Source organism: Phocoena sinus, chromosome 5 (assembly GCF_008692025.1).
Source record: "Phocoena sinus isolate mPhoSin1 chromosome 5, mPhoSin1.pri, whole genome shotgun sequence".
NCBI lineage: Eukaryota > Metazoa > Chordata > Mammalia > Artiodactyla > Phocoenidae > Phocoena > Phocoena sinus.
In genome coordinates this window covers 50,182,756-50,210,539 of record NC_045767.1, presented here as the reverse complement: position 1 = coordinate 50,210,539, position 27,784 = coordinate 50,182,756, and the positions used below count along the sequence as shown (strand labels likewise).

The 27,784-nt window shown below is 41.5% G+C and overlaps 1 pseudogene; it reads right to left on the bottom strand.

The window, feature by feature from the left end:
* LOC116753934 overlaps positions 1 to 4,861 on the bottom strand; it is a 154,463-nt pseudogene extending 149,602 nt beyond the window's left edge.
* Positions 4,862 to 27,784: the final 22,923 nt, after the last annotated feature.

The window sequence follows — 27,784 nt, the reverse complement described above, 5'->3', positions numbered from 1 at the left end:
GGCTTCCCTGGTGGTGCAGTGGTTGAGAGGCTGCCTGCCAATGCAGGGGACACGGGTTTGTGCCCCGGTCCGGGAAGATCCCACATGCCGCGGAGAGGCTGGGCCCGTGAGCCATGGCCGCTGAGCCTGCGTGTCCAGAGCCTGTGCTCCGCAACGGGAGAGGTCACAACAGTGAGAAGCCTGCGTACCGCAAAAAAAAAAAGGCACATACATCCCAATGTTCATCGCAGCTCTATTTACAATAGCCAGGTCATAGCAATCTAAGTGCCCATCAACAGACGAATGGATAAAGAAGAAGTGGTACATATATACAATGGAGTATTACTCAGCCATAAAATGGAACGAAATTGGGTAATTTGTAGAGATGTGGATGGACCTAGAGACTGTCATACAGAACGAAGGAAGTCAGAAAGAGAAAAACAAATAACGTATATTATCGCATATATGTGGAATCTAGAAAAATGGTACAGATGAACCAGTTTGCAAGGCAGGAATAGATGTAGAGAACAAATGTATGGACACCAAAGGCGGGGAGGAATGAATTGGGACATTCGGATTGACATATATACACTAATATGTATAAAATAGATAACTAATAAGAACCTGCTGTATAAAAAATAAATTTAATTTAATTTAAAAAGTAAAAGACAAAGAAAAAAAAGAAACCCACAAACTCAGATCACACCAGGAGGCCTTAACGGAGTAGTCTGGACTTTGTTGATGATTCGCGGGATTTTGTAGAGCACATTCACCCCTTAAGAGATCCTCCGTGAAATCACTGGGAGGTACAAGCTCATAAGAGCTATAGAATCAGGTCCTAAATGTTATTTTCATAGCCCCTCCGTGGCCTACTGAGGAAGTAAACAAAACGCCACTGAGCTACCTGCTGTTTTGGGCCTCACATTCCCTGCAGCTAAAAGCATAGGCAGAGTCAGTTTCATAAAGGGTTAAAAATCATGGGAATTTTTCTGTACTTTAAAATATTGCATGAAACTCACTTCTGTACAAATAATGATCATCTGCATTTTCTTCCCTGCCTCTTCATCTAACAAATACATTTTTACAGGTTTTACAATATTCTGTACAGCTCACGTAAAACACATAATTTTCCTCCTGTTTATATCACTTGTTTATTATTTATTTATTAGATTTATATGGCGCTTTCCTCCAAAAGGCACTACACAGCCAACTCTGATGAAATAAACATTACATTAAACTCTTCTTATAAACCATAGTCAGGGAAGTGGCCAGCATGAAGGCCCAAGAGACATGCACAGGAAGAATGAAGAGCCATGGGTCTGGTGAAATATGCAAGCAAGTAGTCAGTATATTAGGAGGCCCAGTGACCGGAAGGCCTGTCCTGTATTTTCTGGTCACTCTACCTGCAAAAGACCCTGAGAGTGCCTTTGATTAAAAGTGACAGAGCCCAAGTATCTCTATTTCTGTGTGGGAGTGGGCATGGGTCTGTAGGGGAGTGGGGAGGGGGTGGAGTATTATAGCTATATCACCAGGCTCCGGAGAGGATGTCTGAAAACAAAGATACCTACACAGACAATGTGTTTTGAAAATCTCTGGAGAAAGATACATAGTGATGTTTTATAACAAATCACTGAGATAGATTTTTTCTGTATAAATACAATTCACGCTCAATCCTCAGTTCTGCTGAGTGTCCATGACTTCCAAAGGCTCTGTAGACGTTCAAACGCCAGGGAAGCTCAAAAGTGCAAAGATTCTCAAAATCGAAAAGCGACAAGGTGACTTCAGCTTTTAAATTCCGGGCCACATTGATTTGACAAAGCCACGTGTTGATGTCCTGCATATGTGATCCTTGCAGTGGTGGAAGGGGTAGCTAAACAGTAACTCTCCCAGGCGCTGCTGGAAGATCAGGACAAGAATGAGCAAGAAGGGAGTATATTCTTACTTGTGGTCCAAAGAAGAAAGGACCATTCCCAGTAAATGGAGCAGATGATGTAGCTCTCCTATCAGTACAGACAGTGAGAGAGAATCCAGCCAGGAGAAAGAATAACATCATCATCCTTATTATTATTACTAGTAGTAGTAGCGGGAGTGTTGTTGTTATTGTTATTTCGTGGATATTATGACCCAGGCACTCTTGTGCTCCAGTCATATATGTTGACCTCTTTAATCCCCAGAACAAACCTACAGAGTGGGCATGACCGTTTTCCTAGTTTTACAAATAAAGAACCTGAGACTTAAATAAGTTATTTGCCCAAAGTCACTCAGCTAGTAAGTGCTTGAGCTAGGATTCAAACCCAGCACAAAAGGATAGGTAAGAAAACCAAGGAAACATATAAAAGGCATCTGTGCATTGACAAAAAGAGAAGGGAAGATCAATTTCCCTTCTGAAAGCTGTTGTTAGAGAGCTAACAGCACAATAGCAGGTTAGGGACAACAAATAAAGACCTTACGATAAGGCAGCAGCAAGCCCAGTGCAGACAGAAGAGGTACAGCAATGCGGAGACCCTGTGATGAGAGGAGCTCAGAAAGGACCAGTAATCTTATCCCCAGGGCTGAGTGCACAGGATGTGGGAGCTGGGAACTGAAACCCACTGTGTTGTCTTGTATAAGTGACTGTGTGCTTCAGCCAAGTTCACTGTGGAGTTCTAAAGTGATTCATTCTCAGTAGCCCGTTTGTGACCCTCCCCCACCTAAATATAAATACAATGCATTCAGCACTTACTGAGCATCAAGCATTTAACACACATCATCTTATTTAAACCTCACAGCAGCACTATAAAGTAGATACCATAATCACCCCCATCTTACCGACAAGGAGGCACAGAGAAGTTGAGTAATTGCTCAAAGTCATACAGAGTTAGAAAAAGGTAGAGATGGACCCCCAGTCTAGCGAGTCTGGCTCCAGAACCCAGCTTCCTAGTTTCCATGCTGTGCACCTTCTAGAACCTGATTCTGTGCACTGCAACCCCCTCTCAGTTCTGTCTGACCTGTCTTCTGAGAAAGAAACTAGCCAACGTCCTGTTTCTTGTTTTCACTACAAGAAGGCCAGCTTCATCAAGTCACCCACCCTGACCAAGTGAAAATTACCCGGGAACAAATGTAGAAGATACCATAGAGAGAGAAAAAAGTGACATGGAATTCCTATTAACCTGTACATTCTCAGACATTCTTTTGAAAGTGCTTTGTATCACAGAGCATATGTGTCATAACATACATAGTCCCCATGGAAGATGTCTTCCACATGGCAGTTGTTGCAATTATCATAGCAGAGATTCCTCATTCGCATTTCTGGAGGTCTGGGAAATGGCAACTGAAGATGGGAATCATAAGCGGCATGGATTATGCCAGGATCAACCTGCACTCTGTCTAGAAAAACCTTCACCAGCTTCAAATGGCTCCCTCCTTCTCGTCCTTAAAGTTTCAGATTAAATGACAGTAATTCACAGAGATCCTCCTAAATCAAAACCTGGTATCACCCTAGCACTTACCATAAGCAGTAATTATATCTTTTATTAATTTACTTGTTTTTGCTGATGTATTTGTGTTCTAGGGCTGCCATAATAATGTACCACAAAAGAGGTGGCCTAAACAACAGAAACTTATTCCCTCTCATTTCTAGAGCCTAGAAGTCCAAAATCAAGGTTTCAGCGGGGTCATATTCCCTCTGAGACTCTTGCTAGAACCCTTCCTTGCCTCTTCTAGCTTGCGGGAGTGGCCATCGGCCCTTGGTGTTCTTTGGTTTACAGCTGCACCACTTGAGTCTCTGCCTCTATTGTCACATGACATTCTCCACATGTGTTGCTGTGTCCAAATTTCCCTCTTCTTATACGGACACCAGTCATATTGGATTAAAGCCCCACTCTACTCCATTATGAGCTTACCTTATCTTAGCTAATGACATCTTCAGACGGCTAGCTCTGGCCCCCCGAAGTGTGAGAGAATACATTTCTGTGTTTAAGCCTCCCAGTTTATGGTCATTTGCTACAGCAGTTCTAGGAGAATGCTGCCAGAAATTCTCTTAGCTTTATTCATCCCTGGGTTTCCACATTTATTTGACCAAATAAATATTTTCCCATGATAGCTATTAACAATCCCTAATTCCTTAGGTGGAAAATATATATAGGAAAAAGCTAATCTAATCTTCCTATTTTTCATAGGAAGAAACTGAGACTAGAGGAGGAGACCTGATTCACAAGCTCATGCCTGGCAGGATGGAGACCAGAACTCAGACCTCCAACTCCACTCTGGGTGTGCTTTGCCATCTCACAGTTAATTCTCAGCCACCCAGGAAATGGGGGTGCCTTGAAATAGAACAGGGAACCTCTCCCAACTGAAGAACATCCTTCAGTGATGTCTCTTGGACTCCTTGAAGGTATTTAGTCAATATTTTTCTAACCAATAGGAGAAATTGTTATCATTTTTAGGGAGGTTATGGGAAATGTGTTCAAGAAACTTTCAGCCAAGTTCACTGTGGAGTTCTAAAGTGATTCATTCTCAGTAGCCCGTTTGTGACCCTCCCCCACCTAAATATAAATACAATGCAGTGTACACTGATGTCTCAGATGAGCTGGAATGGACCAAAATTACAGCCGCAGAGGGGTCTTCAGCCCCTCGTCACCACCACCCTTGTGCCTAAGGAAAGGGACATGGGAAGCAAGTGTCTTCTGTGTGAAAAGGGATAGTTTCATTTATGCAGTTATGGGCTCTTCAGTCCTTTTGCTTCTCTTCTTTTTGCCCCCTCACCCGACCTTCTTCCCCAGACATACAGAATCCATGAGAAGTAAGCCATTCCAGCTCTGGAGAAGGGGAAGAAGCTTCTCCTACCTTCCACTTGATAAGCTGAAGTGACTGCCCCCCAACCAAATCCTGCAGGAAAATCCATGCTTTCAGAAGACGGCCGACCGGAACACTCAGGCAACAGAGCTGCACCCTTCAGGCAGGGGAGCCCAGCAGCTGTGCAAACAGTAAGTGAACTCTCACCCTGACAGAAGTCTCAGAATGCAAACGAGTATGCAAACAAGAAGGGAACCTGATTAAAGCATCCCACTTGACTGGCCACAGCCTCGATTTGAAGCCAAGACACTTGGTTCAGGGGGACCATTTATACTGTTCTTCTCCAGACACTCCCCGATTTTTAACAGAGTTGGGCCAGCCTGGGGACAGACCAGGTCCCTGCTTTGGCAGGGCACCCATTCATCTAATCTTTTCCCTTTTAATGAAACACATGGACATTGTTTTTAAAAGTCACATAATCCTACTAGAACTTTCCCTTGGCCAATTCCTCCCAATTCCTTATCCCCACTCCCTACAGGCCACCATTTTCAAGTGTTTCTTCTGATATTTATTCCCCTGTTGTCAAATAATAGGCTGAGATTGGTGCCTCTTAATTTGTTTTTCAATTTTAGATAATAACTATTGACTTCTGGATATAAGGGTGGAAGATCCTAGCATGTGTGCTCTCTCTCTCTCCCCTTCCTCTATCGACCCGATGTGGTTGGATTACCTCTTCTGTTTAAATAAATATTCGATATTTACATGAATTTGACTGCATATGGCTCAAAGCTGAGCTGTGTAGTATACCATGCTTACAGGCAACTTTTCATTTTCTCCAGGGTTCAACTGTCTAGATTTTATATTTAAATTCCTCTATTCTTATCACTAATTTATCCCCAAACAGTCTGACAGGACTATGAATCTATGTTTAAACACCTCTGTTTGCTTGCTCCACTCTGCACTGTTTGTTTCTTAGGCAGCCACAGAGCTATGTAGTCTTTAACTTCCCTCACCAGTCTCCTGGGCTTTCTCCCTCTTTTTTTCCTTTCCCTTTTTAGAGAAACAAATCCTTGAATAACTTTCTGATAAAATGGGCATGGGAGGCACGTTTTTTGAAACCCTGTAGTTCTGCAATTATCTTTATTCTAATGTCACACTTGATATGTAGTTTGGCTACTATGGGATTTTATGGTAGAAATAATTTTCATTCAGAATTTTGAAAGCATCGGTTTACGGTTTTCTAGCTTCCAGTGTGGCAACTGAGAAGTCTGATGACAATCCAAGTTCTATTCTTTCATATGTCACCTGTTTTGTGCCCCAGCCCACCCTCCCTGCTCCCCAAGCTTCTGTTTCTGAAATTTCACAGTCACACGCTTGATGTGGAATTTCTCATCCACTGTGCCAGACACACAGCCTGTGGACCGTAGTCATGCAGGATGTTGACAATAGGGGAAGCTGGGAGAGGGATACACGGGAATACTCTGTACTATTTTGGCAACGTTTCTGTACATCTAAAATTGATCCAAAATTAAGTTGTTTTTTTAATGCCTGTGAAAAGAGGAGTCAGGAAAAATCAAAGTGAGGAGAGTTACTGATTCAGTTCCCCTAAGACAGCAGTAATTCATCCTACACTGTGTAATGACAGAAACACAAGACTGGAATGAGGTATAACTAGGTTGAAATCCTACCCTCTCCAGTTATCCTAATCCTAAGAAGAAAGAAGAGGTTAACTCTCAAAGGAAATGAGGGAAGATATTTAAAGGGTATGTGTTTGGTGAAATAAACATTAAAAATACAGGGCGGAGGAGCTTCAAGATGGCGGAGGAGTAAGACGTGGAGATCACCTTCCTCCCCACAAATACATCAGAAATACATCTACATGTGGAACAACTCCTACAGAACACCTACTGAACGCTGGCAGAAGACCTCAGACCTACCAAATGGCAAGAAACTCCCCACGTACCTGGGTAGGGCAAAAGAATAAACAGAAACCAAAGAATAGGGACAGGACCTGCACCAGTGGGAGGGAGCTGTGAAGGAGGAAAAGTTTCCACACACCAGGAAGACCCTTCACGGGCGGATACTGCAGGTGGCAGAGGGGAGAAGCTTCAGAGTCACAGAGGAGAGCACAGCAACAGGGGTGCAGAGGGCAAAGCGGAGAGATTCCCGCACGGAGGATCAGGGCCGACCAGCACTCACCAGCCGGAGAGGCCTCTCTGCTCACCCGCCGGGGTGGGCCGGGGCTGGGAGCTGAGGCTTGGGCTTCAGTCGGATCCCAGGGAGCGGACTGGGGTTGGTGCGTGAACACAGCCTGAAGGGGTTAGTGCACCACGGCTAGCCGGGAGGGAGTCAGGGAAAAAGTCTGGAGCTGCTAAAGAGGCAAGAGACTTTTTCTTACCTCTTTGTTTCCTGGCGCACGAGGAGAGGGGATTAAGAACGCTGCTTAAAGGAGCTCCAGAGACGGGCGAGAGCCGCGGCTATCAGCGCGGACACCAGAGACGGGCATGAGACGCTAAGGCTGCTGCTGCCGCTGCCACCAAGAAGTCTGTGTGCGAGCACAGGTCACTCTCCACACCGCCCTTCAGGGGAACCTGTGCAGCCCGCCACTGCCAGGGTCCCGGGATCCAGGGACAACTTCCCTGGGAGAACGCACGGCGCGCCTCAGGCTGCTGCAACGTCACGGCGGCGTCTGCAGCCGCAGGCCCGCCCCGCACTCCGTGCACCGCCCTCTCCCCCAGGCCTGAGTGAGCCGGAGGCCCTCAATCAGCGGCTCCTTTAACCCCGTCCTGCCTGAGCGAAGAACTGACGCCCTCAGGCAACCTACACGCAGAGGCGGGGCCAAATCCCAAACTGAACCCCGGGAGCTGTGCAAACAAAGAAGAGAAAGGGAAATCTGTCCCAGCAGCCTCAGAAGCAGCAGATTAAATCTCCGCAATCAACTTGATGTACCCTCCGTCTGTGGAATCCTGAATAGGCAACGGATCATCCCAAATTGAGGAGGTGGACTTTGGGAGCAATGATATATATATATATATTTTTTTTTTTTCCCCCTTTTTCTCTTTTTGTGAGTGTGTATGTGTATGTTTCTGTGTGTGATTTTGTCTGTATAGCTTTGTTTTTACCATTTGTCCTAAGGTTCTGTCTGGTTTTTTTGTTTGTTTTTTTATTACTTAAAAACAATTTTTTCTTAATAATTATTTTTTATTTTAATAACTTTATTTGATTTTACTTTTTTACTTTATCTTCCTCTTTCTTTCTTTCTTTTTTTCCTTCCTTTTATTCTGAGCCGTATGGAGGACGGGCTGTTGGTGCTCCAGCCAGGCATCCGGGCTGTACCACTGAGGTGGGAGAGCAAAGTTCAGGACACTGGTCCACGAGAGACCTCCCAGCTCCACGTAATACCAAACGGCAGAAATCTCCCAGAGATCTCCATCTCAAAGCCAAGACCTAGCTCCACTCAATGACCAGCAAGCTACAGTGCTGGACACCCCATGCCAAACAACTAGCAAGACAGGAACACAGCCCCATCCATAAGCACAGAGGCTGCCTAAAATCATAATAAGGCCACAGACACCCCAAAACACACCACCAGATGTGGACCGGCCCACCAGAAAGACAAGATCCAGCCTCATACACCAGAACACAGGCACTAGTCCCCTCCACCAGGAAGCCTACACAACCCACTGAACCAAGCTTAGCCACTGGTGACAAACACCAAAAACAACAGGAACTACGAACATGCAGCCTATGAAAAGGAGACCCCAAACACAGTAAGTTAAGCAAAATGAGAGGACAGAGAAACACACAGCAGATGAAGGAGCAATATAAAAACCCACCAGACCTAACAAATGAAGAGGAAATACGCAGTCCACCTGAAAAAGAATTCAGAATAATGATAGTAAGAATGATCAAAAATCTTGGAAAAAGAATGGAGAAAATACAAGAAACGTTTAACAAAGACCTAGAAGAACTAAAGAGCAAACAGTGATGAACAACACAATAAATGAAATTAAAAATTCTCTAGAAGGGATCAATAGCAGAATAACTGAGGCAGAAGAACGGATAAGTAACCTGGAAGATAAAATAGTGGAAATAACTACTGCAGAGCAAAATAAAGAAAAAAGAATCAAAATAATTGAGGACAGTCTCAGAGACCTCTGGGACAACATTAAACGCACCAACATTCAAATTATAGGGGTCCCAGAAGAAGAAGAGAAAAAGAAAGGGACTGAGAAAATATTTGAAGAGGTTATAACTGAACATTTCCCTAATATGGGAAAGGAAATAGTTAATCAAGTCCAGGAAGCACAGAGAGTCCCTTACAGGATAAATCCAAGGAGAAACATGCCAAGACACATATTAATCAAAGTATCAAAAATTAAATACAAAGAACAAATACTAAAAGCAACAAGGGAAAAACAACAAATAACACATCAGGGAATCCGCATAAGGTTAACAGCTGATCTTTCAGCAGAAACTCTGCAAGCCTGAAGGGACTGGCAGGACATATTTAAAGTGATGAAGGAGAAAAACCTACAACCAAGATTACTCTACCCAGCAAGGATCTCATTCAGATTTGACAGAAAGATTAAAACCTTTACAGACAAGCAAAAGCTGAGAGAATTCAGCACCACCAAACCAGCTTTACAACAAATGCTAAAGGAACTTCTCTAGGCAGGAAACACAAGAGAAGGAAAAGACCTCCAATTGCAAACCCAAAACAATTAAGAAAATGGTAATAGGAACATATAGATCAATAATTACCTTAAATGTAAATGGAATAAATGCTCCAAACAAGACATAGATTGGCTGAATGGATACAAAAACAAGACCAACATATATGCTGTCTACAAGACACCCACTTCAGACCTAGAGACACATACAGACTGAAAGTGAGGGGATGGAAAAAGATATTCCATGTAAATGGAAATCAAAAGAAAGCTGGAGTAGCAATTCTCATATCAGACAAAATAGACTTTAAAATAAAGACTATTAGAAGAGACAAAGAAGGACACTACATAATGATCAAGGGATCAATCCAGGAAGAAGATATAACAATTGTAAATGTTTATGCACCCAACATAGGAGTACCTCAATACATAAGGCAAATGCTAACAGCCATAAAAGGGGAAATCGACAGTAACACAATCATAGTAGGGGACTTTGACACCCCAATGTCACCAATGGACAGATCATCCAAACTGAAAATAAATAAGGAAACACAAGCTTTAAATGATACATTAAACAAGATGGACTTAATTGATATTTATAGGACATTCCATCCAAAAGCAACAGAATACACATTCTTCGCAAGTGCTCATGGAACATTCTCCAGGATAGATCATATCTTGGGTCACAAATCAAGCATTGGTAAATTTAAGAAAACTGAAATCATATCAAGTATCTTTTCTGACCACAACGCTATGAGACTAGATATCAATTACAGGAAAAAATCTGTAAGAAATACAAACACATGGAGGCTAAACAACACACTGCTTAATAACCAAGCGATCACGGAAGAAATCAAAGAGGAAATCAAAAAACACCTAGAAACAAATGACAATGAAAACACGACCACCCAAAACGTATGGGATGCAGCAAAAGCAGTTCTAAGAAGGAAGTTTATAGCAATACAATCCTACCTTAAGAAACAAGAAGCATATCAAATAAACAACCTAACCTTATACCTAAAGCAATTAGAGAAAGAAGAACCAAAAACCCACAAAGTTAGCAGAAGGAAAGAAATCATAAAGATCAGATCAGAAAAAAATGAAAAAGAAATGAAGGAAATGATAGCAAAGATCAATGAAACTAAAAACTAGTTCTTTGAGAAGATAAGCAAAATTGATAAACCATTAGCCAGACTTATCAAGAAAAAAGGGAGAAGACTCAAATCAATATAAATAGAAATGAAAAAGGAGAAGTAACAACTGACACCGCAGAAATAGAAAGGATCATGAGAGATTACTACAAGCAACTCTATGCCAGTAAAATGGACAACCTAGAAGAAATGGACAAATTCTTAGAAATGCACAACCTTCTGAGACTGAACCAGGAAGAAATAGAAAATATGAACAGACCAATCACAAGCATTGAAATTAAAACTGTGATAAAAAATCTTCCAACAAACAAAATCCCAGGACCAGATGGCTTCAGAGGCGAATTCTATCAAACATCTAGAGAAGAACTAACACCTATCCTTCTCAAACTCTTCCAAAATGTAACAGAGGGAGAAACACTCCCAAACACATTCTATGAGGCCACCATCACTCTGATACCAAAACCAGACAAAGATGTCACAAAGAAAGAAAACTACAGGCCAATTTCACTGATGAACATAGATGCAAAAATCCTCCACAAAATACTAGCAAACAGAATCCAACAGCACATTAAAAGGATCATACACTATGATCAAGTGGGGTTTATTCCAGGAATGCAAGGATTCTTCAATATACGCAAATCAATCGACGTGATACACCATATTAACAAATTGAAGGAGAAAAACTATATGATCATCTCAATAGATGCAGAAAAAGCTTTCAACAAAATTCAACACCGATTTATGATAAAATCCCTCCAGAAAGTAGGCATAGAGGGAACTTTCCTAATCATAATAAAGGCCATATATGACAAACCCACAGCCAACATCATGCTCAATGGTGAAAAACTGAAACCATTTCCTCTAAGATCAGGAATAAGACAAGGTTGCACACTCTCACCACTATTATTCAACAGTTTTGGAAGTTTTGGCCAGAGCAATCAGAGAAGGAAAAGAAATAACAGGAATCCAAATTGGAAAAAAAAAAGTAAAGCTGTCACTGTTTGCAGATGACATGATACTATACACAGAGGATCCTAAAGATGCTACCAGAAACTTACTAGAGCTAATCAATGAATTTGGTAAAGTAGCAGGACACAAAATTAATGCACAGAAATCTCTTGCATTCCTATACACTAATGATGAAAAATCTGAAAGTGAAGTTAAGAAAACATTCCCATTTACCATTGCAACAAAAAGAATAAAATATCTAGGAATAAACCTACCTAACGAGACAGAAGACCTGTGTGCAGAAAATTATGACACTGATAAAAGAAATTAAAGATGATACAAATAGGGCTTCCCTGATGGCGCAGTGGTTGAGAGTCAGCCTGCTGATGCAGGTGACACGGGTTCGTACCCTGGTCTGGGAAGATCCCACATGCCACGGAGCGGCTGGACCCGTGAGCCATGGCCACTGATCCTGCCCGTCTGGAGCCTGTGCTCCGCAACGTGAGAAGCCACAGCAGTGAGAGGCCCACGTAACGCAAAAAAAAAAAAAAAAAAATTATTCAAATAGATGGAGAGATATACCATGTTCTTGGATTGGAAGAATCAACACTGTGAAAGTGACTCTACAACCCAAAACAATCTACAGATTCAGTGCAATCCCTATCAAACTACCACTGGCATTTTTCACAGAACTAGAACAAAAAATTTCATAATCTGTATGGAAACACGAAAGACCCCAAATAGCCAAAGCAATCTTGAGAAAGAAAAACGGAGCAGGAGGAGTCAGGCTCCCTGACTTCAGACTATACTACAGTGCTACAGTAATCAAGACAGTATGGTACTGGCACAGAAACAGACATATAGATCAATGGAACAGGATAGAAAGCCCAGAGGTAAACCCATGCACATATGGTCACCTTATTTTTGATAAAGGTGATAAGAATATACAGTGGAGAAAAGGCAGCCTCTTCAATAAGTGGTGCTGGGAAAACAGGACAGCTACATGTAAAAGAATGAAATTAGAACACTCCCTAACACCATACACAAAAATAAACTCAAAATGGATTAAAGACCTAAATGTAAGGCCAGACACCAACAAACTCTTAGAGGAAAACATAGGCAGAACACTCTATGACATAAGTCATAACAAGATCCTTTTTGACCCACCTCCTAGAGAAATGGAAATAAAAACAAAAATAAACAAATGGGACCTAATGAAATTTAAAAGCTTTTGCACAGCAAAGGAAACCATAAACAAGACTAAAAGGCAACCCTCAGAATGGGAAAAAATATTTGCAAACAAAGCAACTGACAAAGGATTAATCTACAAAATATACAAGCAGCTCATGTAGCTCAATATCAAAAAAACAAACAACCCAATCCAAAAATGGGCAGAAGATCTAAATAGAAATTTCTCCAAGGAAGGTATACAGATTTCCAACACACACATGAAAGAATGCTCACCATCATTAATCATTAGAGAAATGCAAATCAAAACTACAATGAAATATCATCTCACACTGCTCAGAATGGCAATCATCAAAAAATCTACAAACAATAAATGCTGGAGAGGGTTTGGAGAAAAGGGAACCCTCTTGCACTGTTGGTGGGAATATAAATTGATACAGCCACTAGGAGAACAGTATGGACGTTCCTTAAAAAACTAAAAATAGAACTACCATATGACCCAGCAATCCCACTACTGGACATATACCCTGAGAAAACCATAATTCAAAAGGAGTCATGTACCAAAATCTTCATTGCAGCTCTATTTACAATAGCCAGGACATGGAAGCAACCTAAGTGTCCCTCAACAGATGAATAGATAAAGAAGATGTGGCACATATATACAATGGAATATTACTCAGCCATAAAAAGGCACGAAACTGAGTTGTTTGTAGTGAGGTGGATGGACCTGGAGACTGTCATCCAGAGTGAAGTAAGTCAGAAAGAGAAAAACAAATACCGTATGCTAACACATATATATGGAATCTAAAAAAAATAAATGGTCATGGAGAACCTAGGGGCAAGACAGGAACAAAGACGCAGACCTACTAGAGAATGGACTAGAGAACATGGGGAGGGGGAAGGGTAAGCTGGGACAAAGTGAGAGAGCGGCATGGACATATATACACTACCAAATGTAAAATAGATAGCTAGTGGGAAGCAGCCGCATAGCACGGGGAGATCAGCTCGATGCTTTGTGACTGCCTAGATGGGTGGAATAGGGAGGGTGGGAGGGAGAGAGACGCAAGGGGGAAGAGATATGGAGACTAATGTATAGGTATAACTGATTCACTTTGTTGTAAAGCAGAAACTAACACACCATTGTAAAGCAATTATACTCCAATAAAGCTGTTTAAAAAAGTACAGGGCATGGTATTAAATTAAAGTCCTTATATTCTTTCAGTTGTGAAGCAATCATATGTTGAATGAAACATAAATAAATATTTTCATTATGATACACTAGATGGCAGTATTGTAATTTTTTAGGTTTACAAATTGCTGGATGAAGTGTTATTAAAATTTAGTTATCCCACCAATGGCCATCTACACCATAACCCCTAGCTAACTGCTCTTCTAATGATTTTTCTCTAGAAAGAAAAACTATACTTTCTCAGTTCTCCACATTCTCTGAAATTATTAGACCACAAATGGCCGAATTTAATTTTTCTCAGCTCTGATGGGATTCTCCAGTCTAGCACTCTCAAGAATTTTGGTGTCAGGACCTCTTTACATTCTTAAAAAGAATTGAAACCCCTAAAGAGCTTTTTAAAAAGTAGGTTGTATTTATCACTATTTACTCTATTTGAAGCTAAAACTGAAATTTTAAGAATATTTACTTATGACTTCATTTAAAACAGCAATAAAAAGCATGTGAGCGTAAATATTTTATGAAAAGTAATCATATAATCATAAACAAAGAATATTTAGTGAGTAGAGTGTTTTGCATATTTGCAAATCTCTTTTATGCCTGGCTTAAGAGAAGACAGCTGGATGTTTATACCTACTTCTCATTCGACTCATTGCCTCTGGAGAACTCTACTGTATACACATAGAGGAAAGAAAGATGAGAGTGAAAAAGGCAAATCTTGTCTTAGTATAAGTGTGGGCCCCCAAAAGGGTCTTGAGGGGCCCAAAGGAACCTTAGCTCTCCCAACACTCTCTCTAGTAGCTTCCATTGCTGCCCACAATCTCTCTGTATTCTCACCTTACAGAGAGCTCATTCCACTAACACTCCTGCATTAAAGCCCTTCTGACTGTAAGACCTATGAATTCGCAGCCTCCATCTTGAGTAAGAAAAAAAATTATTTCTTTGTTTTCTTTATACAGAAAGAAGTCTGGGGCTTCCCTGGTGGCACAGTGGTTGAGAGTCCGCCTGCCGATGCAGGGGACACGGGTTCGTGCCCCGGTCCAGGAAGATCCCACGTGCCACGGAGCGGCTGGGCCCGTGAGCCATGGCCACTGAGCCTGTGCGTCCGGAGCCTGTGCTCCGCAACGGGAGAGGCCACAACAGTGAGAGGTCCGCGTACCGCAAAAAAAAAAAAAAAAAAAAAGTCGTCTGATTTCATGGCCTCATCTAGCAACACTGGCTGGTAATTTAATTTGTCACTGAGTCCCCTCCACTCCATTTTAGGGCCATACAAGATAATTAAGGTCTTGTGAAGAGCAAATTTTTTTTTTTAATGCCTAGTGGCCCCATTCTCTCACCTCCCAATTTTGGTCCCTACTGGTTAATGCCAACATGTCCACTATCCAGTCTCCACACGTGCCATTGTCCCTTCCAGTCCACTGACTCTCTGCTTTTGAGGCATGGGAATACTTTAAGTGTATAAATCTGAGCCCTTAGGTTCAACTCCCTTTCAAAACCACACAGTAATCCCTTTGAGATCCTGCCACCTTCCCAGGGTACTGCCTCAGAACAGCACACCAAATCCTGCTATTCAGGACAGCCACCAAACTCTGTCCACATTCCAAGCTGGAGGGAAATGAATATGTTACTTGCATTATGGGTTTGGCTACTAGTGTGCTCTCTCTAGAAGTCCTGGAGTGCACAGAGACTATAAATGCAGTGCCCTCTGGGGTAAAAATATATCTCGCAGAAACTCTTTGTTGACTGCAATACAAGCTGTTACTCAATAGGGATTCAGCTCCATCAGTCAAGACTTTGACCCTCCCAATTTGAAATGCCAAGATTCAAAACTCCTGGCATTCACAATGTTCCTGTGTACCTGTATCAGGAGAAAAGTACGGTTCTAAATAAGCATTTTTCTATCTGCAGCAAAGATTGCCATGGGTTAGCCAAATCCTGGTTCCTTTTCCATCTGGGCACACAATTAGACCACATGTGTCACCTCCCTTGCAGTTAGTGGAATGTGGGCAGAAAGAATATGCACCATTTCCAAGCTAGATCACTGAAATCTGCCCACACAATCATCCGTGTTTTGTCCATATGTCATCATTGCCCTTCATCCACAGATCGGATTTAAAGGTGCCACTGGAGAACTCCGATGTCCTAGGAACTCCTTAGATAGAAGAGGCCTGGTTCCCTATATCAACGCGTAGAGCAGACCCCAGTACCTACCCCACAAGCAGCCCACTTTGCACTGTGGTGTGAATGAGAAATAAATGTTTACTTTGCTAAATCACTGAGATCGGGGACTGGCTGATAAATACACTCTCTGAATACCGAATAATGACTATGTTTTAAACCAAAAAAGCCAGAGGAAAAAGTTTGGTGACTTCCAAATACTCTTTTCCAGCAGGGGAGCCTCTTGGTGATATCCTATCACTAGAGGAAAAAGGAAGTGAAACAGGAAGTGAAGGAGGGCCAGGTGGGGTGAGGCACACCAAAGGGCAATTCTACCCTCAGTTGTGTGTGCAGAGAAGTATTCATCTTGATTTTCTACCTTTGCCAAGAAAGATCTGCTCAAACCCTGACCTAAGGATGTATATTTTACAAAAGTGACCCCAAACAAGGCCCTGGACTCCTGAGACTCATCAAGCTATTTTTAATATTTCAGTATTCCTAATTGCAATTGTATATTTACTTCCTATCAGGTCTCCCAGGCTATCTAAAACACCCATTTTATTGCTTTAGGCTGAATTATGTAAACTCATTGTGGTAATAATACCAGTTTCTCATGCATGAAAATGCAACAATGAGTTAGTTATAACAATGCTCTCAGTTTCTTAGCAGATAGAATCTGTCAAAACATGAAGTCCAGAAAGTAAATCAGTTATAAAACAAATCTTCGACTGTGAAGATTCTGACAACTGTGATGTATGTGTGGAAGCCAGCGGCTGAGGCATTTCTTAATCTGGGCCATCTAGAATGCAGTCAACTCTCAGGATTCTCTTAGTAACCGAATCTGATTTTCCTTTGGGTATCTGCCTCTCCCCTCTACAGACTCTGTGCTTCTGGACATGCTGACACTGCACCCCACCCAATAACCCACAAGCTCCAGGGATTAATTTAAGGCCATTTTCACATCTCATCTCATTAGTTACTGGGATTAGATCAGAGCTGGGCTTGAAACCCAATGAGACATGAGAAAATGTATGTTAGGGTTTCTGAGAAAGAAGCTTCTCACTCTTTCATAGAAACTGTCTAAAAAGTCATGCTCTTCCTGCGAATGTGGAAGGTTTTGGCAACCATTTCATAAATATGAAGAGGACTAGCTTTTGGATCTGGAGGAAAGATGGAAGAAACCAAAACTTTGAGAACAAATAAATTCCTTTTATGGTTTAGGTCTATTTGGGTCGAGTTTCCTGCTACTTGCAACCAAAAGATTCGTATACAGTACACATATATATTTGAGGTGTGTGTACCTGTATCTATATATACATAGATACATATATATGCATATGTGTCCATATCTATAATATATATTTGCATGTTTATGTCTATTTATCCACACATGTCGTTTTATGTAAATATGTATGAGTGAGTATAGACCTAGGTACATGAAAGTGGATGTGTGTATACATACATGATTCATGTGTCTCTACAGATCATAAATCCCCTCCAAATAAAGAAACTTTAGTGGATATTTTTTTCTAGCTGTCTTGAATGTTGGCCCATATCACCAGTCCTGCAATGAAGATATCTGTGAGATAATTAATGGCAGACTCAAGTGGGATTCCATTACATCATTTGCATTTATTGATTGAAGGCCATACACACCATAAGATTTAGCATGAAAGCAACATAAAACAACAGCAGTGCATCACTCAACATTTCAAAAAGCCATACTGCTATATAATTAAGGATTTATTATTGAGTAATTTTCAGAACAAACAGAAAATGCTCTGCCCTTCAAGGTGCTGACAGGCCAGTACTAACAATGGCATACAAGTAATCACAAGAACCACTCAATACTACTCAAAGCTCAACCGTTGAGTTTAGAAGCACTAAGATCAAAAAGCACTCAGTAGAGGCAGAGCCCTTAGAAAGCCTTTTGGGAGCCTTCCAGCTCACGCTCACAGCTGTGGTATCAGATTCTAATAGCAGCGCTTCTCGGGACAATAGTCATAGCGCAGCTGCCAGGGATTCTGTCTACCTCATTGACATGATTTAAATTCACCAGAATTGTTATCCCACCAACACAGATTTAGCCACTCAGATCATCCTCCTAAAAACACCCCTCCATCAAAACGATCTAAACTCCACTTACATTCCTATGAACTATTTGGAGACGTGTTAAACAAAACTGGAATTAGGATGAAGCAAGTGAGGGGCCCAGGATGCAAAATTCAAGGAGGTGTGTGCTCTCAGCTTTGGCCCAGGTGTTAAATACCAGAAAGAGAACATTCAGGTTCGAAGGCCTTGCTGCAGGTCACGAATGGGTTTTATTTCTAAACTGTTTGTGGCAATGCACAGGTGTGTCATATGTCTCAGGACTAAACTGTAGCTAATCCACCTCAATCCCGTGAGGGTTTGTGCGTTTGAGAGTGTCTTTGATTGTTCATCTTGCTTCAGGGATTGGTTTGGGACTTCGGAAGCATTTTCTTCCCACAGTGAAAAAAGCAATGCATTGGAGACCCACAATCTGGAAAGGAAGCATCAAAGAGTGGAATTGAGCCAAATAAAATGGAAAATCAGATTGAAAGAGAACAATTTCGGTGATCATCAAATTATTTTAGATGAGCTACATTGGAGAGCAAGCACAGCCTTCTGTGTGGCATGGGATGGACGGTCTAGAAGAACCTGCACAGACCTCTCTCTTAGATCCTCAATCCAAGACCAATGCACGGCCTAGATACCATCCTGAGCCTTTCTCTTGTCTTCTTCTCCTTCCTGCCATGTGCAGCCCACGTCCAAACACTGTTGACTCTAACTCATTGATATGTCTTACATATGTCAATTTCCATTCATCCCTGCGGCCTCTTCTCTGTGCAAAGTCAGTGGAAATCCTCTTAAGTCTGGAAACATCCAAATGGACTCCCAACCAACAGATTCTACTGCAGCCTGAGCCATCTTTCTAAAATACACATTGGGGCTTCCCTGGTGTCGCAGTGGTTGAGAGTCCGCCTGCCGATGCAGGGGACACGGGTTCGTGCCCCGGTCCGGGAAGATCCCACATGCCGCGGAGCGGCTGGGCCTGTGAGCCATGGCCGCTGAGCCTGCGCCTCTGGAGCCTGTGCTCTGCAACGGGAGAGGTCACAACAGTGAGAGGCCCGCGTACCGCAAAATAAATAAATAAAATACACATTGTTCGGAGATTGTCCTCTGCCCGGAAGTTCAAACTTGTTGATCTATACAAAGCCTGTGTGACCTGGTTGCCGCCTCCCTTCCCTGCACATCCACACCAGTGTTCCTCACATAAGCTCTTTTAGCCTTTTTCAGCTTTCCAAGTCTACCATGCTTCGAGCTCTTTCTCCACGCTGATTCTTGGCAAATGGTGCCTTCTCTGCTGGGAACTTTTTCTCATTTTATCTGGGCTAACCCTTACTCCTCTTTGATTGGCCAGCTGAAAGTTACTTTTTAAAGGACACGTTCCCCCAAACAAGCTAGGTCCCCCTGCCCCATGTTCCCTTGTACCTTGTGTACCTCTTATCATAACACTCATGGTATTTTATTAGCTGTCTGACTTTCCCATCGATTTATAACTTTTCTGAGAACACGGGTTGCCTTAACCACGCAAGCTAAGATAATATACCAAAGCTCATTTGGTATATTTTGTCCCTAAATTCATTGATTCATTTACCAAATGAATAATAGTCAGCATTTACAATGAGTCAGCCACCATGCTAAACCCTATGAGGAAACAAGTGAACCAACCCAATAAGTCAGTCCCTGAACATACTGTCAGGGTTTGAATCATTTTCCAATCTACTAATTAAAGCGCCCCAACTTTGTTTTAAAAGCATCCCATTTTTACTCTGAGTTACTCAGGGAAGAATCAAAGAGTAAGTAGAGAGTTACCTGTAGTTTTCCTAAACGTATTATTGCCACCCCTTCCCACCCCTCAATTCCTTATAGATTCAAAGTAGAGAAAGGAGATGGTTAGGAAGGGAGAAAGAATATAACCAATACTACTTCTGCTCTGTTTGCCTGTGAGCTCACCAAGGGAGAAAGGAACCCTCTGAGACCACTGGCTGAAGTGGATTTAGGATTTAGGCTCAGGGAGCAGACAGTAAGGCTGTTCCTCAGAGAACTCCACCTGAAAAGTTGTCTGTGAAACTTCTGCGTCTTAGAGTAGCTTGCGCAAAGATCCACCCGGCCATTGTGAAATACTAACGGTGTGGGGCATCTCAGCCTCTGACCAGGAAGCCCTTCTCCCCGTCTTCCAGAAGGTAACACCATACTGGACCCACAGTCCTTCTATTTGGGATCCCCTTTCCTTGGACAACACCAGCCTTTAACTCATGTTTCTGTTCATAACATTTAGAGCTAAAATATACTTTGCTCACTTTAAGTGATTATAAAAGATTATTATTCTAGCCTCATTTCATGGGTGTTTTATGTTGTTGCATTCTTTTTTTTTTAAAGATTTATTTATTTATTTTTGGCTGCATCGGGTCTTAGTTGCAGCATGTGGGATCTTTGTTGAGGCATGCAGGATTTTTCGTTGCGGCGCTCAGGCTTCTCTCGAATCATGGCGTGTGGGCTTTCCCTCTCTAGTTTCGGTGCACGAGCTCTAGGGCGCGTGGGCTCTAGTTTGAGGCATGCAAGCTCAGTAGTTGTGGTGCGAGAGCTTAGTTGCCCTGTGGCATGTAGGATCTTAGTTCCCTGACGAGGGATAGAACCCATGTCCCGTGCATTGGAAGGTGGATTCTTTACCACTGGACCACCAGGGAAGTCCCTGTTGTTGCATTCTGATGAAAGATTTCTTGCATTATAACCTTCGTATATAATAATCAAAATGGATATAAAGAATGAGCAATTTATTAATATTACTCCTGAAATCAAGGTGAAGCCATTAAAATAGGCCAAGACAGTTAAGGTCAGTAAGAAGGAGCTTGTGACGAATGAGAATTTTTCCTAAGGACCTCTTTTTATAACATTCATTTCCTGTGCTTAGAGTTTCATGGAAGAGATAGATACTATGCACACAAACCAGCAAACAAACAAAAACACAGAAATCTATTTCTAACTATGGTAAAACAGTTCTAGCTTCTGATCGTGACAGAGTAGCTTGCGTCAGAATTATCCTTCTGCAAATTTCAGTCGCAAACTCTTAACACCAAAGACAACTTTTTAAAGGCACTGAAGATGATGCAAGAGTGGGTAGCAACTGGGAAAGAGTCAAAACATGAAAGAAGGGAAGTGAACCAGAGTGCCATTCATTTTTCAAGATGTTTACCCTGAGGATACTCCTAAGAGAATTCAAACAGAAAACCTCTGTCCTTCCTGTGTAGTGGGACAGAGAGAAAGGAGCTTGAGGGAGAAGAGGGGCTAGAAACTGAGGGAGGAAATCCAAAAATGGAGGGAGCTAAAACTTAAAGTTGCCATGTTTTCATTATATATAATTTTTGTTACGTTTTACTTACAATACATGATGCTAGTTTTCCATACAGCACCATGATATAAGTTTTTCTTTATAACTACATTTTTAACTTAAAAAAAAAGAAGATAAGTCCATGTAAAGTAAGTAGTAATGCAGGTATTACAAAGCTACAGAAAAAATGTTAAAGGTGGTATCCAAAGGTCTGAAATTTGTGTAGCTCTTAGGCCATTGTTTTCATCCATTTTCAACCCATGCCCAAACAATAATTTTCCCTCTATCTGACATGTACTTTGACAATAAAGAAGATGTTGATTATCTTTCCCTTTGATGATTTTTATTGGGAAGGAAATTGGAATATTGAGTATTTAAAACTACAGGTAATCTCTCTTTTCTAAAACAGTGAGTAGCAGAGGTATGTGGGCTTGGGTGTCAACCCATGGGCCCCATGTGAGTATGGCACAGTGTTTGCTAGGTGTGTAAGCTTGGATGCACTTACCTCTCTGAACACAGTTTTCCCATCTGTAAACTAGTGAGCATTCTTAGTTTAACCCTGTTGTGAGCATTAAATGAGACAATATATGCGAAGCAATAAGAAAAGTGCTAGGCCCACAGCTGACACTCCATCAAAAACTGTCATGGGTAAGACATTGTTATGTATTCAAGGTAGAAGTTTGAATAGCATATAATTCCACTCTTAGTTCACTTCTGTGAAATAACATAATTATAAAATGAAGAACCGATTAGGGGCTGCCTGGGATTAGGGATAGATGCTGGCTATAAAGGGACAGCAGATAGATGGGACCCTTATGGTGATGGTAAAGTAGCGAATAATGGTGGTGGTTACTGCATAGAGTCACACGCACACATACACACAATGAGATATGTATAACTGATGATAATGGAATTGTACAATATCAATTTCCTAGTTTTAATATTGTACTATAATGTCTTATGTAAGACATTAACATTGCAGGATGCTTGGTGAAGGGCGCACAAGACCTCCTTGTACATTTCTGTGCAACTGCCTATGGATCTACAACTATTTCAAAATAAAATGTGAAAAAAAAAAAAAGGTAGCAGTTTGCCATTCAGAGAGCTATAAAGACAGCCATAAACTGGGTTGGGCAGGGATTCTTTTAGATATAACAGCTAAAGGAAGCTAATTCCCTCAGTCCATTTAACTTGGCAGTAGGAGGGGGGCTGGTGGGAGGGGCCCATCTCCAGACTTAAAGAAAGTGTTAAAATTTACAATTATGAGGTATAGAGGAGCAATATTTTTCCACAGCTCACACAGGTAAATGAATGTCTTCTCTCATTAGCACAACCTCTCTGAAGTGGATTCTTCCACTTTTACAAGTGCCTGCTCTAGTTTACACACATCTGGCCAAGGAATTGAGCCAGAACAGAAGTCACATGGGCATATGGAAAAATGTCCCCTGCTAACTCGTTCCAATTAGCGTGAAGCTTTAGGTGCCGCCTCTTTTGCTGGACTTGTGGCCTTTTGCCATTTGTTATTCCAATCAAGTCCCAGTGTGGTCCAACAAACACTGTGAAAATAAATGTCTCATTTGTCTAGGAAAAACTCACTGTTTTCCTTTACTCTCACACTCACAAGACTTCTGATATCGATGTGAGGGTTTTCCCACACCCACCAATTATCTAATGCCAGCTGGGTAAAGGGCAATTTGACCCAGTCCTGACACAATCTACCCAGAGTTGGCATCAGACCCCACGAGTTACATGCTCAGTCCCACAGGCAGTCCACATTTCAGAGGCCAGTCAAAAATCCCAGATAGTCACCTGTACTTCTGACCAACCAGCTATAAATTGGGGTTCCCACACCTGCCTTCTTGAGTTCTATAGCTTGTTAGAACAGCTCACAGACTCAGAGAGACAATACTTATGTTTATCAATGTACTCTATAATAAAGGCTATGATCAAGGATAGAGATGAACAGCCAGACGAAGAGATATATAGAGTGAGGTCCAGAAGGGTTCCGATTGCAGGGCCTTTTGTCCCCAAGGAATTGGGTGTGTCACCATCCCAGCTTGGACATGTTCACTAACCTGGAAGCTCTCCAAACACCATACTGTAGAGATTTTTATGGAGGCTTCATCACACCGGCATGGTCGATTATTATCTCCACTTCCAGGCCCTCTCCCCTCTCCAGGGGTTGGGGGATGTGTGTGTGTGAAAATTCCAAACTTTTAATCATGGCTTGGTCTTTCTTATGACCAGACCCCACCCAGGAGCCCGCCAAGAGTCATCCCGTTATAATAGGAAACTACAAGGATTTTAGGAGCTCTGTGTCAGGAACTGGAGAGAAAGAAGCAATATATAATCACATCAGTGGTTTTTTTAAATTCACAACAGTATAATCAAAAAAAACACTGAATTCTTGGGATCATTCATTTCTATATTCCAAGCAATATTTGCTACATTTGCTACAATTAAATGTCAGTCCAGCAATACAGTTGAGAAGTTCTTTATATAGTTTTGTCATGGGTTAGCCTTATATTCTTTAGAGAGGCATTCAGAAACTATAAAAGTGAGAGAAGCAATAGGGAGTATTAAGGCAGAGGTGTGGCTCCCTCCATTTTAGTGCATTTGGATATTACTTTTGTTAGGACAAAATACCAGCATGTGTTGCCACATCCTTTTCTGGGTCACTTTTTCCAGCTTGCAGCTTTTGTTTTATTTCTGCCTCTGTTATTTAGAAGCCTGGAGGCTTCCGCTTAAAATAAAAACTTTATTTTATGGCATAATGGCTAATACAAAAGACAAATATTTTGTCTGGGGTGTTTTTCTTTCCACAAACCAATTGATCCCTAAATCCGTAATTTTTTTTTAAATTGGATTGTCAATGATTGAATGGCAAACATTGTTAAATTCCCCCAAATTGCCTTTATTTCCCTACAATCTTCATTTATTCCATTTCGCCTATGGTCTGTTGAGCTATATCTACGCTATTTTTTTCTCATTCTGTCTTGTGGTTTTCTTTTCTCTCCCTCTCATGTATCTGAGCTTCCAATAACTCTAGTGACTGGAACTTTGTGGCAATAGAAAGCAGGAGGCTCCCAAAAGATCTTTTTTTCCTTCATGGCAATCAACCAAACACCTCCCCACTAAGACTTTTAAAACTTCACCCATTTAAAAGGAACACAATTCTTTATTTTACCTACTTTTTAATGTCTTAAGCAGAACTGTCAATTTTGCCAGCCTGAAGGGAAAAGACATTTTTATTTTCAACATTTTCCACAAATATTCTACGTATGGCTTTTATAGTTAAAAACACATCATCTCCTCCAAGTGTAAATATTTTCTTGGGATGAGAAATCCAATAAAACCACAGGTCCCTGGCCTTTTTGGTTGCTATTAACAAGCTCTACTTTTAGAGCTTTCAGTCTCAAAATGTGACAGCCATGATTTTATTTTAAAGGTTACATTTTGCATTTTTTTAAGTGTTTGCAAGATTTATTCATATGTGATTAAATGTTTCCACATCTCTGAAGTCACCTGCTAGGACCAGCCTCACTTTACTTATGGGAAATCATTTATGGGAAGTGAACAATATTTCCTTTGTCTCCAGCCACAAGCTGGCTCAACATCACCTTCACAATTAACTAAGTTTCCAAAATTATTTTCCTGGTGTGCACTGTGAATCTTTTCTTCTCTCAGAACTAGAGAAAAACACTGCCTTATCCCAAATCCTGACTTTAGCTTTTGAGTGTCAACAGTGCTTTCACTCTTCTGAAAGATTTAACTGAGCCCCGGAGGAAGTGTAGTGTAGTATAAAGAATCTGTACATGTCGCAAAGGTTGCTTAACTTCTCCAGGTCTGTTTTCCTATGTGGATGTATGTGTCTCCTACCTCCCAGCCCCCTTTGGCTTCTTACTGATCTATTTCTTATGAAATCTTTTTCCAAAATGTAGTTATGTCTTGGTGTTGAAGTTATGATTCTGATGGACAATAGGTATACGCTATAAATATATCAGAAGGAGGAAAACATTTTTCTTAAAATGAGACAACATGAGGAGTTAGAGAAATTCTACCAACCATCACCAGACCCTGACTCAAACCACTAATATTCTTCAAAGCAAGTTGTGTAAGCATCCCTCCCCACCCCTTAGGAGAGAGAGAAAACAGAGCTACACAGGCCCACTGTTCTCTTTAGAGCACTTGCAACAAATGTTTTGAATGGCAACATAGATGCGCTGAGTAATAATGTCACAGCTGGCTGCCAATCGTTGGGGGTTAAATAAAGCAAACATTCCAGAGGCTCCAGCCCTTCTACTCCGTGGTCTTTCTCTGTCCGCTTCCACACATCGTATTTTTTTAGGAATAAGAAATTCTGGTAGTACAGCTGTTCTTTGTGCCAGATGGCAGTTAACAACCCAGAGTCCCTTTCCAGACCTTTCTCCTCCCTTTCCACACAGTGGTGAAGTGGAAGTGAGACCTTCATTCAGAATCATAAAGCACAGAACTGAAAAGGCCCTATACATGGAGTTTGGACAGGAAACCTCAGTTAGGATCATGGAGTCTTCTGAGTTGGAAATCATATTAAAGGTCATTTAGGTAGATGCAATCATTTATAAATGAAGAAGATGGCCAGAGACTTGCCTGGAAAAGCACTGTTATAAATCAGCAAAGCAGGAACTCGGGTCCAGGTGTTTCCATTCCAAGTCCTGTCTCATTCCAGCAGTTCCATTCCATTTGGAAATACAGTTTTATTACTATTCTAGAAAGCACAACACATTTCTACCATAAAGCCCTTGTACTAGAACAGCTTCTCTCAAAATTTCTTTAATTTTTTTTTTTTTTTAGCTTTTTACAGGCATTTGTTTTTACTTGGTCTTTCCACTTTCTAACAGGCATAGAGCTAACCATAACCCAAAAGATCATGAAAACTCCACTCCTGGCCAAAGTTTCTTCACTCCATGCATTTTTTTAAAGATCATCTCCTCTACTCTTTCCCTCTCTCTCCCTTGTATAAAAGTAAAAATGGCAAAGGGAGAAACAAATCTGAAAATATGTGTTGATATATACCTGGCACTGGGTTTCACACACTGAATAAAGGAAACTCATGAGATCTCAGCACACCCAAAATGAAGTGGTAGCACCCTGACTGGAAAACGGGGAACTGGGTCTCCAAACCAGGAGGGAGATTTCAAGTGATCAGCACATTTTGGACAAATAACTCTTGCCAGGGTCAACATGCAACCAGAATTCTGGCACTCCATTTTGTTGGACCAACATTATGCTTAAAGCAAAATAATGCATAAAAATTTTTTTCCATGATTTAAATGATTCTATAAAGAGAAAAAAAATAATCTATCCTTGGGTAAATTTATGCAGATTAGAATAATACTTTCTTTTTTCTTTTTTTTTTTTTTTTGCGGTACGCGGGCTTCTCACTGTTGTGTCCTCTCCCGTTGCGGAGAACAGGCTCTGGACGCCAGGCTCAGCCGCCATGGCTCACGGACCCAGCCGCTCCGCGGCATGTGGGATCTTCCCGGACCAGGGCACGAACCCGTGTCCCCTGCATCGGCAGGCGGACTCTCAACCACTGCGCCACCAGGGAATCCCCTAGAATAATACTTTTTTGAAGATAGCCAGATAGCTTGCCTTCGACAGAGAGGGAAAAAGTCATGGTTCCCTCAGTCAGATCTGATTGGTTCTAGCACTTGAGTTTCCCCCTTCAGCTTGGACTCACGTTCCAAAACACAGCCTGATTCTAGAACTGTACTACAAGGTCAGTTTTGGATATAAGAGTACAGTAGGTTTTCCAAGCCAAGAACTGACCATTTACCTTTCCCCTCGTTTCTCTCTCCACAAACACCTAACACAAGTGCAAGAAGTTCACAAATAAACTACGGATGTTTGGAGGAAGGAGGAGAGGTTGGAAAAACAGAGATATTCTTTCAATGACTATTGGCAATATGTATGGGACTTGGGTTCACAATGCCCAGACCTATGGCAACGTTAACCACTTCACTCTGTCTTAAAGCTCTTCCCATTCTTCACAGTGAAATGAGGTATTTATGAGGAAGGGTAAAGAAAACCAACAGGTGTAGACCAGGCATCATCTTATACCTACATTGCCAAGCAAACTTAGTTCCTCTTCACAACAATCCTGAAGACCAAGAAGTCTTATTCTCTTTCTAAAGATTAAGAAATGGAGGGTTATCAAGGTTTAGCAACTTGCCCAACTTGCTCAGTTCGAAGTTGAAGAAGAGTGGCATGGGGATCTCCTTGACAGTAAGACCTATTGGCTTTGCCCCAAATCATGACACTCAAAGCTAATCTTCAA